We start from the raw sequence: 19,212 nt of genomic DNA on the forward strand, positions 1-19,212 counted from the left end.
TGGCCCTTAATCTCTTATGACTAGAGATCTTATAAAGAGAGGAAATTGGACACAGTAGTAGAAGACAGATGGCCATTTGACAAAGGCAGAGGTTGAGTTATGAATAACTAGCATCCCACCATCAGAATGCTACAGACATTGGAGAAAGCTTGATTTTGGACTTCCAGCCCTGAAACTGTGAGACAATAAATTCTGGTTGTTTAAGCCAACCAATCTGTAGTATTTGTTATAGCAAACTGAGACAAATGGTATAAGCCAATTTTTGGTTGAGTAGCAGATAAAAGTTCTGAAAAAGCAGATACCATTGAAGACAGAAAGGCTGGAGAAGCCTTCCTAGGGGTGTGAGCCATTAGCAATGTGATCAATAGTATTTAGATTGACCACTGAAAAGAAAGGTGTAGTGACTTCTAACCAATGGACTGCATAAAGAAAAGCCCAAGTCATGAATAATTATGGGCAATGAGCAGAAAGGCTGAGCATTCCAGCCTTACCACGATGGAGATTTCATTTAAAGTGGTATTTCTTAAAAATAGGGCTCGTGGACCTTGATGATTATATTTTCTTAGAGGTCTTCCATTTTTCAAAGACAATTTTTATATTTAATGCTCTAATTTCATGGATAATCTAAAACATTAATATCAGCATATGTAGATCATCTAGGGTCAATATTACATGATTACAGGGCCCATATGGGTATTTGTGTTTATGATCCAGTTCATGTAAGAACATCTGATTAACTGAAAAAAGTAAAGTTTTTTTCATAATAAGGGATATTCTGCTATATTTTCATTGTTTCCTTTTCCTTTTATGGCACACAGCTGGACTACATTTACTAGCTTCTCTTGCAGTTGGGTGAGACCAGAGGACTGAGCTCTTGCCAACAGAAGGTAGACAGGAGTTAAGTGTGCAGCTTCCAGGTCTGGCCCATAGGAACCCCCATGTATAGTCCTTGTTCTCTTTCTCCATCTATCAAATGAGCAAAAAGACCTCTGAGGACTCAGGGCAGACAGAGCAAGGAGATGGAACCAGACTGAGTCCCTGAAGGACAACCTGGAAGTGTGACTGACTAGACTGTGAAGCAAGTAAGAAGTAAATTTTTATTGTCTTCAGTTGTTAGGAATTCAGGGCTTATCTGTTACAGCAGCTAATACGCTTCTTAACTAGTTCACAAAGCATTGGAAAGAAAAAGGTAGATGGAGAATGGGACCAGAATGTAGCACAGCAGAAGTTTAGACGTGCTGAACCCAAGAGAACCTGCTCTCTGCAGTACCCTCAGTAACAGTTTGCAGCAGTTCAAGACCAGTATGTGGTAGTTAGCACGTAAGAAGAGATGTTCAGTTTCACATTCTAGTCATGCGTAAAGTAGCCACTCTTTAATGTAGCTTTACAAAAAAGGCAGGGTGCCAACCTTATCGTCAAGTAAATAAGACAGTTTGCAAAGTTCTAAACGACTGGTCTTTAAATTGGCATCTGAGCATTACTCACTGCCTTGAAGCTATTGCCACCGTTCTGAACAGTACACCTAAGTGAACTCCCAATTTCTGCAGCCTCTGATTACATATGGATGTGACTAGCAGATACCTCTTTATATTTTAAAAGCTAATCTGGGCCAATTAGTTTTAGCAAAACAGCGTCTTCTATTATGTAAGAGTTGTTAAATTTGATTGGTTTTGTAATTTGCTTGGTATTCTATTCGTAATTTCTTTTACCTCAAACTAAGGGCATGAAAGGAGCATATTTTGTATACATATAAGCCCCTAGTAGTAAAAACAATGTATGTCAATGCTGATACTTCACACAAATTGGTTTTCTTTCGATAGAGTAGGTTCATCACTAGGGTTTGAGAAACACTGGAATAGATCAACCCTAAAATCTCCTGGTGCTAAAATGAAATCAGTGTCAATTGGACATTAAAAACAGAGGTTCTGCAACAAAGCGATCTCAACTTGTGCCCTGTTTCTGTTACTTCCCAGCTGTGTGGCTTTGGGCCAGTTGCTTAACCTCCCTCATTCTCTATAACTTAACTGTAAAGTTAGGATCGTAATTACTGCCTGCTAGAACTATGCTGTTTGTAAAGCACCAGCACATGACAAATAATAGCTATTTCTGTCATCTTTTAAAGGTCTGCTCATTTGCATTCTCCCCCATTTTAGAGCAGCTCAGCCTGGTTGAGTTATGATTTACATTGCACAAGTTTCTAATTTTGTTAAATAGATTAAAATCATATGCAAGATCAATGACTTTAAAAAACTGCCTATATTTTTAAAAGTCGTGGTATTATTAGTGATCCTAAGTATAAATTAGTAATCCTAAGAACTAAGAAGCCATATTTTCTATATGTGAAAGCAGACTTAGATGAATCTGCACTTGGAAATACTTTAGATGAAGTTAATTATATTTCTCAGATGCAAATAAAAGGACAAATGACTTTCTAATGCATTAAACTCTGATTCAGAGTTTTTACTACTTTTGTCTGACCTCCCTCACCACTAGCCCAATCTTATTAGTCATGCAGACTGAGAAGCTTGTGTTCAGCAGTCCTTTGTTCTGTGGGATGCTTCAATAGGTTCTGCTCTGTTGACATTCAATTAATATGGCAGTTACGGGTCAACTCATCCCCTCATAATCTGGGTTCACACTGTAACTGAGCACCAAAAAGGAATCCTTGCATCACTGCATCTAATCTAATAGGAGACTTCTAGATGCAGATTGTTGTCTTAGATAGAATAGGTGATGTTGAAAAGGTGTTTCTTTAAACCCAGAGGCATGGAGAAGACATTGAAAAAGAAGAAGGTACAAAATAAAGGCATAAACTATCCCCAAGGGTCATACCCTGGGGGCTCTTGTTCCTCTGGGAATTCAGCTTTAGATTTGAGTTACATAAGGCATTCTTTCTGAATTTGAATAATCATGTATAATTTCTCATGGACAGCATGAAAGTTCAAATGCTTAGTCCTTTTAGGAGTTCACAGTTAAAAATCGACTGGCTTTAGCAAAAAGCATCCTATCAGGAAAAAAAGTTATTAGGGACTAGCAGGGGAGCACTTTCCTTTAGAAAAGTATGTTCAGAGCCATTAGAGTCCATGAAATTGGTTAACTGAGAGCGTTTTGACTTCTTGTTATGGTGCCAAAATGGAAACCATGTTGTGCCACCATCATTTGGCCACCATGGAAACCAGTTCTGAATTGACTTCTGGCTTCCTGCATTTCAATCCATGATGACCTCAGTTGACACAATAGGAAGATTTTTATATAATTTTGCATTTTTGAAAGGCAGGTCACATCAGTCAGAGTATTAAGTATCCCCAAACTAGTCCAGAATATTTGGCAGTCATTGAGTGGTGACATTGTAGTACATTGGTTTGAATTCCAGCTCTACTGCTTAGAAGCTGGATGATCTTGGATAATTTACTCTTTCACTGAACCTCAGTTTCCTCACCCATAAAAGTGGATGAAAATGCCTATGTGGTTGTTTTTCTTGGGATATGATATAATAACAAGAAAGAACCAAAACATGGTAGGTACTCAAGAACCATTCATTCCTCTCTCTGGCCCTTCCTCCTCCAACCCCTTCTCCACCTCTGTCCCTCTCCTTTCCATTCCCCTTCTCTTCCTTTCTCAGTATAAAGCTGGCATGTTTAGGTCGTTCACTGATCAATTGTTGGGTACCTACATGTACAGGCACTCTGCTAAGGCTGCAGGCTGCACAACGAATAAGATGAAGTCTAGTAGGGAGATTTTTGTGTGTACCAATGTAGCAAAATAATTGCTGGTTTTCTAGTGTTGCATTATAACTTAATAGGCAAATTCAAAACTGTGTAATTTTTCTGACTAAAGGCTCAAAAGGCCAACCTGAATTTTGAACCTTGAGAGTTGAGCTTTCTTTTTGTTCTTAAGAGGGCTTTGCTGCTCAAAATCTAAGCTCAGTGAGGCAAAGACCTAGACTGTGTGAGAAGAAAAGTGCTCTAAAGTTTGAAGCAGCTCTGGGAAGAGCTGGATCCCCTAAGATTGCGAGGAGAGAGGGTGGTGGTTTCACCACTTAGGAAGATCTGCAATCTGTTCTCATGCAGCGCACAAAGGTAGTTGCCTTGGGATTCTTCACTAAGCACTAAATCCTTAGAATCCACAGCCATGTCCCAGGGGCTAAGTGGGACAGAGAAAGAGTGGGTACCTGGAGCACTGGAGATGCCTACCTCTGAATGGACCATGGGCATCTTAGAAACCACCACCGTGGCCTTGCCCCACCCTGTACACTGGGAAAGTTAAGGACTTTTGTAGGATTCACAGGGTGGGGAAAGAGATGAAGGCCCTGAAAAATAAATAATATTGTATGTCATACCAGTGTTGGTTGGGGTAGAGGGTGGGATAGGGTAGAGAGGACAAGTCAAAATTAATTTGTTTAGAAAAAATAAGAATTATAACATCTTATACCCAAGGGATATGGAGAAATCCAAGCCCTTTTCAAATAACTATTCACCAGTATATTATAAGGTTCAATGGTAGTATGAGCAAAGGATTTGGTTGAATCTTATAAAATTGTCATTCAGCAATTTATTATGGTTTAACCTAATAATATGATTGCTCAGAGGAAATCATGATCAATTATGCCTGAAGGTAGAGATGGAAAATTGGTGGTCTACTCTATCTTGCCTGAGGATAGGTTTTTCTGACCTACAATATTTTTGAAAAATTAATTAAAAGTCTTACTGTATAAATAGGGGAGATTTCAAATAAAAATATTGATTTCTTGCAACTCAAAAACACAATAAGATATCATTTCAAACCCACTAGAGTGGCTACTATTAAGAAAACAGAAACTACAAGTATTGAAGAGATGTGGAGAAATAGGAATACTCACTCGTTGCTCATGGGAATGTAAAACGGGGCAGCTGCTGTGGAAGACAATTTGGCAGTTCCTCAGAAAGCTAAGTAGAGAATTACCATATGACCTGGCAATCCCTCTACTAGGTATGTCCCCAAAAGAAGTGAAAGCAGGGACTTGAACAAATATTTGCACACGGATGTTTATAGTGGCATTATTCATAATTGTCAAAATATGAAAGCAACCCATGTGTCCATCAATCAATGAATGGATAAACAAAATGTGGTATAAACAATGGAATGTTATTCAGCATTAAAAAGGAATGAAGGGAAGCGGACTTGGCCCAATGGATAGGGCATCTGCCTACCACATAGGAGGTCTGTGGTTCAAACCCCAGGCCTCCTTGACCCCTGTGGAGCTGGCCCATGCACAGTTCTGATGCACGCAAGGAGTGCCCTGCCACGCAGGGGTGTCCCCCACGTAGGGGAGCCCCACTTGCAAGGAGTGCGCCCCGTAAGGAGAGCCGCCCAATGAGAAAGAAAGTGCAGCCTGACGAAGAATGGTGCCGCACACACAGAGACCTGACACAGCAAGATGAAAAACAAAAAAACACAGATTCCCGGTGCCTCTGATAAGGATAGAAGCGCTCACAGAAGAACACACAGTGAATGGTCACAGAGAGCAGACAACTGGGGAGGGGGGTGGGGGGAAGAGGAGAGAAATAAATAAATAATACATCTTTAAAAAAAAAAAAGAAATGAAGTTCTAGTTTCTGCAGCAATGGTTTTTGTTGAGTGAAATAAACCAGACACCAAAGGACAAATATTGTATGATCTCACTGATGTGAAATAATTAGAATAAGCAAACTCATAGAGTTATAATGAAGAATATAGTTTACCAGGAGCTCGGTTGAGGGTATGGAATGCTTAAATTGTACAGAATTTCTATTTAGGTTGATTTTAAAGTTTTGGAAATGGATGGTGGCTATGGCAGCAGAACATTGTGAGTGTAATTAACAGCACTGAATTATAGATCTGAATGTGATTAAAAGGGGGGAATTTTAGGTCATATATATGTTACTAGAATAAAAGTTAAAAGATAGAACATAGGCTTGTATAACACAATGAACCCTATTGTAAATGATGAACTATAATAGTACAGTTATAAAAATGTACTTTCATGAATTTTAACAAATGTATCACACTAATGCAAGGTGTTAATAATTGGGTGGTATATGGGAAAGAAATACACTTGAACGTAAACTATGGAAAATAGTTAATAGTACAATTATAATATTCTTACATCAGTTGTAACAAAGGTACTACACTAATGCTTAATTAAATTTTTTTAAAATTTTTGATTTAAAAAAATTATTTCTGGCTTCTCTGAAATAGTCATAATGTTGGGAAATGAAGCTCCACATTCCCTCCTAGCAACAATTTGCTGAAATTGAATAGTGGCTGTTCCCTGCCCCCTGTCCCTTAGCATATTCTTCTAGTTTGCCAGTCTCTACAACCGTGTATATCCATTAACACACTGAGATCAATGGTTAGTAGTACTTGTTTTGTTTTGTTTTTTCTTGCACCTGGCTTGTCTCATATTCACCTGTAGACACTTGCATCTGTGCCTTGGTCATGGTGCATGATTCTATTGATATGCTGTTAGATTCTATTTGCAAGTATTTTGTTGAGAATTTTTGCATCTGTGTTCATTAGAGAGATTGGTCTGTAATTTTCTTTTCTGGTAGTATCTATATCTGGCTTTCATATTAGTGTGATATTGGCTTCATAAAATGTGTTGGGTAATTTTCCCTCTTTTTCAATTTTTTGAAAGAGTTTAAACAGGATTGGTGTTCATTCATCTCAAAGTGCTTGGTAGAATTCACCTGTAAATTCATCTGCTTCTGGACTTTTCTTTGTTGGCAGATTTTTGATGACTGATTCAATTTCTTTAAGTGTTATTGGTTTGATGAGTGCTTACATTTCTTATAGAGTCAATGTAGGATGTTTGTGCATTTCTAGGAATTTGTCCATTTCATCTAAGTTGTCTTGTTTTTTAGCAAAAACATATCCTCTTATGGATACTTTTTATTTCTGTAGAGTCAGTTGTTTAACTTCCCCCTTTCATTTCTCTTTATTTATTTGCATCTTCTCTTTCTCTCTCTTTTTTTTCTTTGTTAGTCTAGCTAAGCATTTTTCAATTCTATTGATCTTCTCAAAGAACCAGCTTCCAGTTTCTGTTGATTTTCCCTATTTTTTCTCAATTTCATTTATCTTCTCTTATCTTTATTATTTCTTTCCTTCTGCTTGCTTTGGGATTGGTTTTTTGTTCTTTTTCTAGTTTCTCCAGTTGTTCAGTTAGATCTTTGATTTTTACTCTTTTTTTCTTTTTAATATATGTGTTTAGGGCTATAAATTTCCCTCTCAGCACTGCCTTTGCTGTAATCCATAAATTTTGATAAGTTGTGGTCTTCTTTTCATTTGTCTCAATATGTTTACTCATTTCTCTTACAAATTCTTCTTTGACATGCTGATTATTTAGGAGTGTTTTGCTTAGCCTCCACACATTTGTGAATTTTCCCTCTTCCCATCTAGTATTGATGTCCAATTTCATTCCATTATGTTCTGAGAAGGTGCTTAGTATAATTTCAACCTTTTTATATTTATTGAGACCTGCCTTAAGACCCAACATGTAGAATATCCTGGAGAAAGATTCATGAGCACTGAAAAAGACAGTATAACCCACTGATCTGGGATACAAAATTTTGTATATGTCTGTTAGGTCTAGCTCATTTATTCTATTCTTAAGGTCCTCTGTGTCCTTCATCTTCTATCTAGTTGTTCTATCTAATGATGTGAATGGTGTGTTGAAGTCTCCAACTGTTACTGTAAAGATGTCTATTTCTCCCTTCAGTTTTGCCAGATTTTGCCTCATGTATTTTGGAATACCCTGGTTAGGTGTATAGATATTTATGACTGTTATTTCTTGCTGGTGAATTGTCCCTTTCATTAATATATAATGGCCTTCTGTACCTCTTATAACCTTTTTACATCTAAAGTCTATTTTGACCAATATTCATACTAATATCTATTAATTCATGAAAGAACATTTTTATAATTGTACTATTAGCTATAGTTCATCATTTACAAGCTACCTTTGCTCTTTTATTTTGGTTGCTGTTTGTGTGGAGTATCTTCTTCCAACCTTTCACTTTCAGGCAGCATGTATCCCTGGGTCTAAAGAATCTGTGTCTCTTTTTGTTGTGTCATCTTGCTGCATCAGCTCTCCGTGTGTGCAGCACCACCCCTGGGCAGGTTGTGTTTTTTTGATGCAGGGCAGCTCTCTTTGTGGGAAGCACTCCGTGTGCATGGGGCTCCCCTATGTGGGGGATACCCCTGCATGGGCCGGCATTCCTTGCGCACATCAGCACTGCACATAGGTCAGCTCACCACATGGGTCAGGAGGCCCTGGGTTTGAACACTTGACCTCCTATAAGGTAGGCGGACATCCTATCAGTTGAGCCAAATTTGCTTCCCTAATGTGTTTTTTATCTCACATGTTGTGTATTTCATTCCCATTGCTCTGTTATTTTTCTATTCAGTTTTTAAACTCTTCTTTGTGCTCACCCAGTGTCTTCTTGATATCATCTATCTCTTAGTAATATTGTCTTTCAACTCAATGATTTGATTTTGGAGATTTGTATGAACCTCATTGATTAGTTGTCTCAACTACTGAGTTTCATCTGGGGCTTTGATACATTCCATGGGTTGGGCCATTTCTTCCATTTTCTTAGTATGGCTTGTAATTTTTTTTCTGATGTCTAGGCATCTGATTATGATGTTGAGTTTACTCTGATGCTCAGTTTGTCTCTCTTGTGTAGGGATTAAGTGGCAGAAGGCTGTTTATTACTGACATTCTTTGATTCTTGTTCCAACCTGTTCCAGGGCTGTAGGATTGTCCCTCTTAGTTGCTCAAATCTTGGCCATAGAGCCAGTAATGGTTTGCAACCTGCTTCCAAGGGCCTTGGGGAGGGAGGCTGTAAAGGCTGGATAAAAAAACCTCGCTTACTTATTTACTTTTAATTTCCTCACATACACGTCCTTGGTCCACCATCAGATGGCACTCTTTGGCAGCCCTTGCAATTCAAACCCAGGTATTGTGTCACTTCAGCCCTGACAGTAGCAATGTAACAAAGGATCCTGGTCGAGGCTATTCAAAGCTTCATAATTCAAACTTTTTCAGAGGCTGTTTTCTAACCTTTGCTGGCAGCCCTCTCCCTTTTCTCAGGAAGAAAATAATTCCACTCCCCTCTGCATTCTCAACAACCCATCAGTCAGTAGGTAGGGTGATTGAGAGGGTCAGATCTCTTTAGTCTGCTGCTGGCTGATAAGACAAATAATGGCATCGCCCCACCCAGCCTGGAAGCGCCCCAGTTTTGTATGGACTGCAAAGTGCTCAAACTTACCAAATGAATAAAGAGTGGCCTAGAATCCCATATCCTTTTTATAGCAGTTGGTCTAGGAGTGGGTTTTTAAACCAGTTCTGGCCTAGGAAACCTAAGAAGTCTGCTGAGGTCTTGGAAAGATTTTTCTCCCTGCTAAAATGATACACACAGATAAAGCTTTTTTTTCCCCTCCTCTCCAAGGAGGTGTCCTTGCTGGCACATTTCATATTTTCATGTCCCATTGTATCCAACGAAGAATATCCCTTTCTGATACAATCTACAACAATGATAAGAAAGTGTTGTAAAGAGTGACTGGCACTAATACTCAGAGAGGAGTCTTAATAATAGCTACCTAAAAATAAAGTCACTTCATCAAACAATGCAGAAACGTTATCCATTTCATCCTCCAAGGAGCTGTATGAGATTATGAAATATGACTCCCATTTTACAGATGAGAAAACTAATGGCAAGTAACATGACCAAAGACACTCAGGCAAGAAGTGTCAAAATACATATCCCAGGATAGTTGGGCCTGTGTTTTTCGCCAATATGCTTTTTACATTCTAATTAACATAAATGTTAGACTTAGTTATCTTAGTCCCATGTGTCAATACCAAATAAATAAGTTAATAAAAGTTAAACATAAATATTTTATATCTCCTGAAATGATTTCAAATCTATAAAACTGAATTTTGAAAAGCATAAAGTAAACATACAATGAAAGGAGAAAAAGATGTCTTTTCACTTAATTGTTAAAATCCCCCCCATCTAAATCCTGCCCACATAATTCTCAACTAATAATAACCTACTTCAGTCAGTGTCACCAAAGAATAGGGAATGCTCTAATCCACATGTGTGTTATTTTGTTGCACGTGCCTGCAAACTATAATTAGCAGATATCTTCTCTGAACATCAGTTAAACATTTTTGAGAGTTTTTTCCTTCTAGCTTACAGAAAATCTAGGAACAAACAACTTGGAAAAACACTATTTTTAAAAAGGCAAGAAAAACAAACCCTATTCTATATTTTATCACGATTTGACTTTGAAGCTATCACCGCATTTACTAATTCCTTTTAAATAATGTATGAAAAGGTGGGAATTGAAGCAAAGAATATACCCATTACAAATATAAATATCAAAGTAAACAAATTACGTTAAAGAAGATGACAGCAAGGGGAGGCATATAAGAAGAAAACAGAAAAATGGCTCATTGGATTTAAAGATATAAAGATTGCTGGTGACCTTGGAAAAAATCATTTTGTTAGGGATGAATGTGGAGACACAACTACACTAGGTTTAAAAAATTACGCCATTTCCATACAATGTACTACACTGCAGTGGTTAACACATTGAGGTGCATTTATAAGTACTGAGTTAGAAATATGTCTATATACTGCACATACAGGGCAATACCTATTACAGTGATGAAAGGCAGAACATCAAAAACAAAGATTTATGATATTTTTCATTTTTAATACCCAAATTTATTTTTTACTTTATTTTAGTTTTTCTGTTATTATGTATTCTATTTCTAATCTTTAAACCTATCATTACCATTTCATTTTCCTACTAATTGAATCCAGCACTGTATTAGGCTTTATTTCTTAAGAAGTTTTGGATCACAGAGGGGTTCAGCTATGGCAGGGGAGGAGCACTGGTGTGGGGTATCATTGATGGGGGATGCATGGGTGGGAGGGAGTTCTCTAGGGCATGCATATAGGGTATATAGATATGTATGGATGTTTATTGGGTATTGTCATAGTAGATAGAGTTACACATGAAACTGAGGGAGTGCTGAGTTCCCATCTGGGGGAGCTCTGTCACATTCCCCAGTGGAACAACCACAATCCCCCAAGTGCAAGGGCAAAGACCAGTGAAAAAGGATGGTCCAATGATGCGCCCTTGATACTGATGACTATGCTTATGAACCTGTGTGCTTGAAATTTCAACTAGACCTAGAGCTGCAGGGTGCCTAAGAGTTACCGCCTGAGAGCCTCAATATTGCTCAAATATGACCACTCTCTAAGCCAAACTGAGCATGTAAATGCATTCTATTCTCCCAGCATGAGACATGACTCCTGGGGATGAGCCTCCCTGGCACTGAGGGATTACTACCAAGCACCAGCTGGTGATGCAACTAGAAAGATAACTTGAATGAAAGAGGGAAATTGTGAGGACAAATGAATTTATATGGCCAAGAGACTTCAAAATGAGTCAGGAGGTCACCAGAGGGGTCACGCTTACTCACATCTCAGCAGGATCTCAGACAGCCAAAGTAGATACAACCACAGGTAGTAGTGCTCCTGAGGGCTATGGAGATACCCAGGTCCTACAGTCATGGAGCAGATGACTCTGGAGCTCAGTGCCTTGGTAGTAGGCCCTACTTTGGAATTTGTATTCCTGAGTTTGATGGAACTGGACTCAGATGTGACCTCTCTACACATACCTCTTGTGTCACTTTTACAAAATGTGTAGTTGGTGCTGGGGTTGGTGTCTGCTCAGGACACTTGAATCTCTGGACTGGCCATGTGCCAGCTGGACCTTGAGCCCCAGCAGAGTTGCAACACCCACTCTCTGATTCATTGTACCTACCCAGGTCAGCTAACAGGGAGGTTAGGATGGTCAATCACCACACTAGGGAACCAAGAGAGAGGAGCAGGAGAATCATATCCATCAACTATGTGGGAGCTAAGCCCCTTCTTGATTTAGAGGTGGAGTGGACATCGCCATCCCAGGGTCTGCAGAATGGAGGAATAAAATATGGATTAGAGTGAACTTACTGGTATTCTACTATAGAACTATTGTGACTCTAGCAATGGAAGAAATTGTATCACTGATATGGCCCTGGGAGTTGCTGAGGGCAGGGTGAGGGAAGAAGAGGTGTGATATGGGGGCTTTTTCAGGACTTGGAGTTGTCCTGAATGATATTGCAGGGACAGATACAGGACATTACGTATTCTTCTTTAACGCACTGAATGTACTGGGGGAGAGTGTAAACTACAATGTAAACTGTAATCCATGCTTGGTAGTAGTGTTCCAAAATGTATTCATCAAATGCAATGAATGTGCCATACTGATGAAAGAGGTTGTTGATGTGGAAGGAGTGGTGGGGCGGGGAGTGGGGTATTGGGAACCTCTTATATTTTTCAATGTAACAATTTGTATGATCTATGTGTCTTTTTTAAAAAAAGACAATAAAAAACTTTCATTTTCAAAAAAAAGAAAATCAATAACTTGAAGAGTGTGATTCCATATTTGCAAAAGCAAAAATACAACTGTATAGAGAAGTGTGCAAATAAAGATATAGGAAGATAGACTTAAACATATATTTGTAAGTACATGAGAGAATTGCCTGAAATAATATACACTAGTACCGGAAGCTTTGGGGGCCCCATGTCATGTCCCCTTGGTCCATCTCTAATTTTAGCCACAGTTAGATGATTCCACACAAAGCTCAAACTTATGCAGATGATGTCCCACCAAAAGAATATGCCTGTGGTTTTCCATACTCTTCCTTGGAGACTTTTCTGAAGATAAGGTAGACCGCTTAGCCTGCAAACAAAAGTTTCACAAGATACGTGAGTTAAAGACCTTGGAGCAACCCTTAACAAATGAAGAAGAGCTAATGAAAAAATGCCTCAGTCCACCCACAGAAGCTTTGAAAGGATAAGTCTTGGAGTCATACTATATACTTCTTATAGGTCCTGGTGGGCTAGAACCTTAGAATCTTGATAATGCACCCATATATTGTCTCCTCCTTCTTTCCTGCTGTCACTATAGCTTCCTGAGATGAACTTCCACATAGAATACCTGCACCCAAGTCTTCCAACATGTCTCAGGCTCTAACCCAAACTAAGTCAATACCCATCTGTAAGAGTGTTTACCTCTGGGAATTAGGATTGGAATTGGAGAGATTTTCTTTTTAAAACTTTTGTTACCTCTATCCTGTTTGTCTTTTTGAGATTTTTGGATCATAGACAAGAACATGCTAAGGAAATGGCACAGAGTTATTCTGTTCTTGTGGAACACAAGCAAGTGACTCCTCCCAAGCAAAATCAACCACAGACTGGTCATCCTTACTGTTGTGTCTCTAAGGCAAGTAGAAGACTTGGAATGATTCATAAACAAAGGCTCTTAAATACTTGGTCTGAGATGATGATTTTGTGCTTAAATGTGGAGGATGCCACTGTAACTCTTATTAGGATTTAGGTATCAGTGTTCTCACCTCCATACTTCCACTGATCTATCCTCTTGCCTACCTTGACCCCCTCTTTTCTCCAAGCTTGTCATGCCCTTCTGGCTTTACTTCCTTCCCTATCCAGTCTAGACCCCATGGAACTTTGTTTAAACCATTATTTTGACATCATTTTTTCATGAGCTCAGACAGTGTAGTTTATTTCTGCCTAATTTCTATCATCCTTATGTCCACTCTGATGGCTCATTGGAAGCAAGGCATACTGCTAATATTCGTTAATCCTGACAAGTTGGGGATAGGGCAAGGGAGTTAGATAGAAGTGAAGAATTTATTTTTACAAGGAGAGGTAAATAAATACATAATAATAATAAAAAAAGAACAAGTGACTCATGGGTCTCTTGTCCAACCAAAGCATCTGTTACCATTAAAGATGACATTTCCTTAAGTAGTTTCTAGCAAAAAGGAAAACAGTACTTGGACAAGTGAGTCAGATGACCAAAATGGCCCCAAATTCTTGTTGATTTTTTTCTTATCAGTAGCACTTATTCATCGAATTGGGGAGCACTTCAAATCTGGATAGCTTGAAAATGAAGCACAATAGAGAGATTGAGAGGTGATGACTTTTATTTGTTTTTTTGTTTATTTTTATTGGAATAATGAAGTACTCTGGGATGATTGGGGTGATGCATGCACAAAAATGTGATTACACCAAATACCATCGATTGTACTCTTTGGATGGATTTATGCTTTATTAATATGTATCAATAAAATTGATTTGCTGAGAAAATGAAGTACATGAATTTAAAACCCTCACTATAAAGACTGCATAAATCACCCACACTACAATGGATTATTTGTCTTGGTCATTTTGTTTTCATAACCCACCATTGGACAGTAAAATCTGGATGTAGTCTAAAGTTCCAAATCAAATTTACACCTACAAAATGTTGAGTATCCAGTCATAAGCTATAAGGCAAGTACCCAAGACTCCAGGTGGCAATGTCCATTCAAGTCCCTGTGGGAGGTACCTGAGTGGGATGAATTGTTTTACAACTTCTCTTTGAACAGTGGCTCTCCACGTTCTTGTCCTCCAAATAATGCACACAGCTATCAGTCAATAAAACAATATAAGTGAATCTATATACTCACAACCTGATCATTCTTAGAGTGAAAATACATCATACCTGGTGCTGTACAATAAGAAAAAAATATTTCCAGGCAAAATTTCGAACACATTTCTTCCCAGTCCAAGATGGGAAAAGGGCAACTCAGTCTTTGTGGAAATAGGTTCACAGTCCAATGTTTATTATATACACATTTTCAGGCCTGGAGTTTCCCTAGACATACAGAACAGCCACCAGCTGGCTTGCAAGAGAGAGGAGGCAAACAGTCCTCCCAAGCAACGCTGGAGACTTAAAAAGAAAAGAAGGCTTCATCCATTCATATCTTCTCACCACATTTTCATTAGGCATCAAGTGGTCCTCTCAAATATGAATAGTTTTAATAAGATATTAACAACTGAATTTCCTACAGAAAAAAATTTCTAACTTAAGATATCTTAACGTTTATTATCAGTGACATATGCCTTACACAGTTGCTTAATTGGTGCCAAACATCCTAGTAAACAGTCTCAAAAACTCTACCCCTTTACTTCCTTGTGAATCCACAGCAGGCTTTTAGGATTGTTTTGTAAAAGCTATATTCAGAAAGAGGCTTTTCCAGGTAGAAGTACATGAGCATCTCAGAAGCAGTCCCTGTCTTTTAAAAAGTGACTCTCTAATGAGTAATACCCAGCCAGTTGTGATAAGAAGCAAAGTGGTTTTCGTTGCACTTGTATATTAACACCAGCTCTCATAGCGCAAACCTGCAGCCATCAACCAGTATCTTCACCCCATATTTCTCTGAAAAATGGTCTAAGCCAACAAAATCTGTCTTCAGAAACAGAGTGCCTTAGGAAATACAGGTAACTCCCACAGTTCATGTGCTCTGTGGAGATAGCAGAGGTGACTCTTAAGAAACATTACATTTTTCCTCAGTGGTTGCCCTCTTCCTACTGGGCAAAGGCTGAAAACACCAGCAAAGTTGCATTAGTATCACTGCACAAATGCTTTGACACAAGTAGCATGATCCTTCTCCTACTTCGTTGCTTCAATACCTCCTGCAAGGTTCACTTTCAAAAAGGCATTACGAGTTGGCAAGTATTTTCCCCTTCACCTCTTTCAAACCCCTGATATTCCTGAGTTTATCCCCTCCACATAACTCTAACATGGGCAGCCTAATACTCTGGAGTCAGCAAAGCATAACATTCCACTGTGAGTTCAGGCAATGAAAGAAACACTTTTTTGAAAATACACAGTAGGACTGAAGATCATCGGTAGATCTTGAAAATATGAAAACATTTCCAAGGTTCTCTCAACAAAAAATTTTGATTCAAGCAAGATCACAAAGAGAGTGATGGCAGAGTTCTGTGTTTGCTTTGTTTTTGCAAAGATTCCTTGAATCTTCACACTCAAAACATGACAAAATAAAATGTTTTGACAGTGAGCCAGGCCACTGGGAGCAGGGACCCACACCCTGCAGTGCCCCTGCAGTCCCAGGAGTGGGTGTGTGAGCTGGACGCAGGGCCCACCAAGGTCCTGTCAGCTGACTAAAAAGCATCTACACAGCTCTCCAAGAAAGACCCACATGGACCTCAGGCCCAGCTGAGTGGTGACGCGACCCTGCCAGAGCTGTTTCGGGAACCTACAAAGCAGAAGGTGTCTAGATGTCAATGTGGAGAGACTGTGACAAAATTAGTGCTTCCTCATGGTAAAACTGTGGGTTTCTAACACTGAACTTGGAAGCTAGGGGAAGGTAAATCCCTTCTCCATAGGGCAAAGGGCTGTAGCTTTCCCTGAGAACTACCGACCACAAGGCAGAGTTCCCAAGCCCTGTCTTCCCCTAAAGGCATGAGCCCTAAGCCCATGTTCCCTGAACCCTCGCAACCTACATCTCACAGACCCACATTCTCCTGGGCCCCAAACCCAGTACTCCCGGAAATCTGGTATTGCCCTAGCCTGCCGGGCTAACTTTGGGAGTGGGAGGATTTAGGTGGGCGGTGCAGAGGGGCCCAAGGAGTTCAGGTTCAATTTTCTGATCCCCCCCTTTTACTGAGTTTGGAAGAGCATACCAGCTGACTTGGGAAGAGCCTAGGAAGAGAGAAGAGGTGAATCTGCTGAGAGAGCCTGATTTACCTAATGTTCTGGATAGGAAACTTGGTTGGGGAGAATGTGGAGTCAGAAAATTAACTAGCCCTGATGTAGTACACCTAAGGCAGAGGGACAGTAGGCTGTGCTTGGCAGCCTTACAAAAGCATATTTAGGGTTCCTGACACGGGGTGGGTGCTCTCTCTCAAGAAATTAAGAGACATTATTTTCTGAAGAGAGTTGGTTCACCAGGGACCCATTTGAATCTCCACCAGGAGCCCTCACACAGCCTTCCTCCTATCCTGGGAGAGAAGGAAGTGAAGAAGGGAGAAAGACAGAAGGACAGACTCCTAAGCAGTTTATTCAATTGCGGAGAGGATTCCTTCTTTGAGGACTTGTCTTGTCTTTCTTGTTAGCTTGTTTTCTTGTTTCTCCTTCCTCTTTATCCCCCCAAGGCCATTTTATTTCTTTTTTTCCTTTCTCTTTCTCTTGCTTCCTTTTTCCCCCCCTTTTCCATTTTCCCCCTTTTCCCCTTCTTTTCTCTCTTTTTTTACATTAGATGCTGCAGGAAACAATTCTTATTTGCTGTGCTTCCTCGTCCTCAATTTCCTCCTTCCTGTGTGTACTGATTTTGGCTATCAACTCTATCCCCTTTCCTTTACACCTTTCTATCCTCCATCATTTATTGTTTCTCTTGCATTCCACCTCTTTTCATTTAACCCCCAATATTTCTGACTTTTTTTAATCTCTAATATCTCTATTCTGTTTTCTATCTTTTATTCACTCTTTATATTATTGTCCTTTCTTCTCTCTTTACCTCTCTCTGGACCACACTGGCCTTTTAATTCATACTCTATTCCTCTCCATATTCAATTTACTACCCCATTATAGGTACTCCACTTTTTTACAGTTATAATCCCACACAGCTTATATGAGTTCAATATCCATTCTCCTAGTTCTTATATGGTTCTTCTGCTAACATCCACTATTAATACTACTATTATCTTTTCCCTTTCTCACCCCTTTTTCTGTCTCTGGCCTAATATTTTCCTTCAAGGGAACTTAGCCAACAAAAAGGAAATAGAATAAGAAGAACAAAGTGACAAAGGGAAGACTTAACATGCACACAAAAACAACACTAATTGAACCCCAACACACAAAAAAACTAATCAACTGAATAAACCCATCAAGATACAGTGATGACCAGACAGCAACAAAAAACTACAAACCATACTGATAATCAGGAAAACATGACCCAATCCAATGAACAAACTAAAAACCAGGAAGAGGAGTGAAACACCGAACAACTAAATAAAGTTCTCAAAACATGTTTCATGGATCAATTTAATGAAATGAAGGAAGAGATTAAGGATATTAAGAAAACACTTGGGAAGCATACAGAAGAAATTGTAATCATGCACAAAAAGATAAGGGATATGATGAGGACAAACAGCACAATCCAAGAAATCAAAAATACACTCTCAGCAAATAATGGCAGATTTGAAGAGGCAGAGGAAAGAATTAGTGATTTCAGAAGAGTGTACATCTGAAATCAAACAGATAGTAGAATTGATCGATAAAAAGATAGAAAACTTCCAGCAAGGACTTAGGGACCTGAATGACAATGCAAAATGTGCAAACATACTCATTATAGGCATCCCAGAATGAGAAGAGAAAGGAAAGGGGGCAGAAGGTGTGTTGGAGGAAATAATGGCTAAAAACTTCCCAAACCTACTGAAGGAGATGCATGTACATGTCCAGGAAGCACAATGCACCCCAAGTAGCATAAATCCCAACAGGCCTACCCCAAGACATATACTTGTCAAATTACCCAATGCACAAGACAAAGGGAATATATTAAAAGCAGTAAGAGAAAAGAACCATCACTTACAAAGGAGGCTTCATAAGATTAAGTGCTGATCTCTCATCTGAAACCATGGAGGCAAGAAGGCAGTGGTATGACAAAGTCAAGGTACTAAAAGAAAAGAATTTCCAACCAAGAATACTCTATCCAGCAAAGCTAGCATTCAAAAGTGTTGGAACATTTAAAATATTCACAGATGAACAGAAACTGAGAGAGTATGTCAACAAGAAACCTGCCCTTCAAGAAATACTAAAGGGAGTTCTGCAGGAGGAAAGAAAAAAACAGGAGAGACAGAGTTGGAGGAGACTGTAAGAACAACTAAAATGACCAAAAAAGATTAAAAAAATCAAACAACATATGACAAACACAAATCTAAAGAAAATATGACTGATATAAGTAATTCCTTGAAAGTAATAATGCTGAATGTCAATGGATTAAACTCACCTGTTAAGAGGCACAGATTGGAAGGTTGGATAAGGAAATATGACCCATCTATATGCTGTCTACTAGAAACACATCTTAGACCCAGGGATAGAAGGAGATTGAAAGTGAATGGCTGGAAAACAATCTTACAGGCAAACAATAATCAAAAAAGGGCAGGAGTAGCTATAATAATATCAGACTAAATAGACTTTAAATGCAAAACAGTTGTGAGAGACAAAGATAGACACTACATATTACTGAAAGGGATAATCTTTCAA

At 39.0% G+C, this 19,212-nt stretch overlaps 1 long non-coding RNA gene across 1 annotated transcript in view; it reads right to left on the minus strand.

Annotated features, from left to right (window-relative positions):
• LOC131279606 (uncharacterized) overlaps nucleotides 1–18,617 on the minus strand; it is a 29,573-nt gene extending 10,956 nt beyond the window's left edge. The window contains exon 1 of the long non-coding RNA XR_009187001.1: nucleotides 18,539–18,617. This is a non-coding gene — a long non-coding RNA (uncharacterized lncRNA). The remainder of the gene's footprint in view (nucleotides 1–18,538) is intronic.
• Nucleotides 18,618–19,212: the final 595 nt, after the last annotated feature.

This window comes from Dasypus novemcinctus, chromosome 8, assembly GCF_030445035.2.
Source record: "Dasypus novemcinctus isolate mDasNov1 chromosome 8, mDasNov1.1.hap2, whole genome shotgun sequence".
Classification (NCBI taxonomy): domain Eukaryota; kingdom Metazoa; phylum Chordata; class Mammalia; order Cingulata; family Dasypodidae; genus Dasypus; species Dasypus novemcinctus.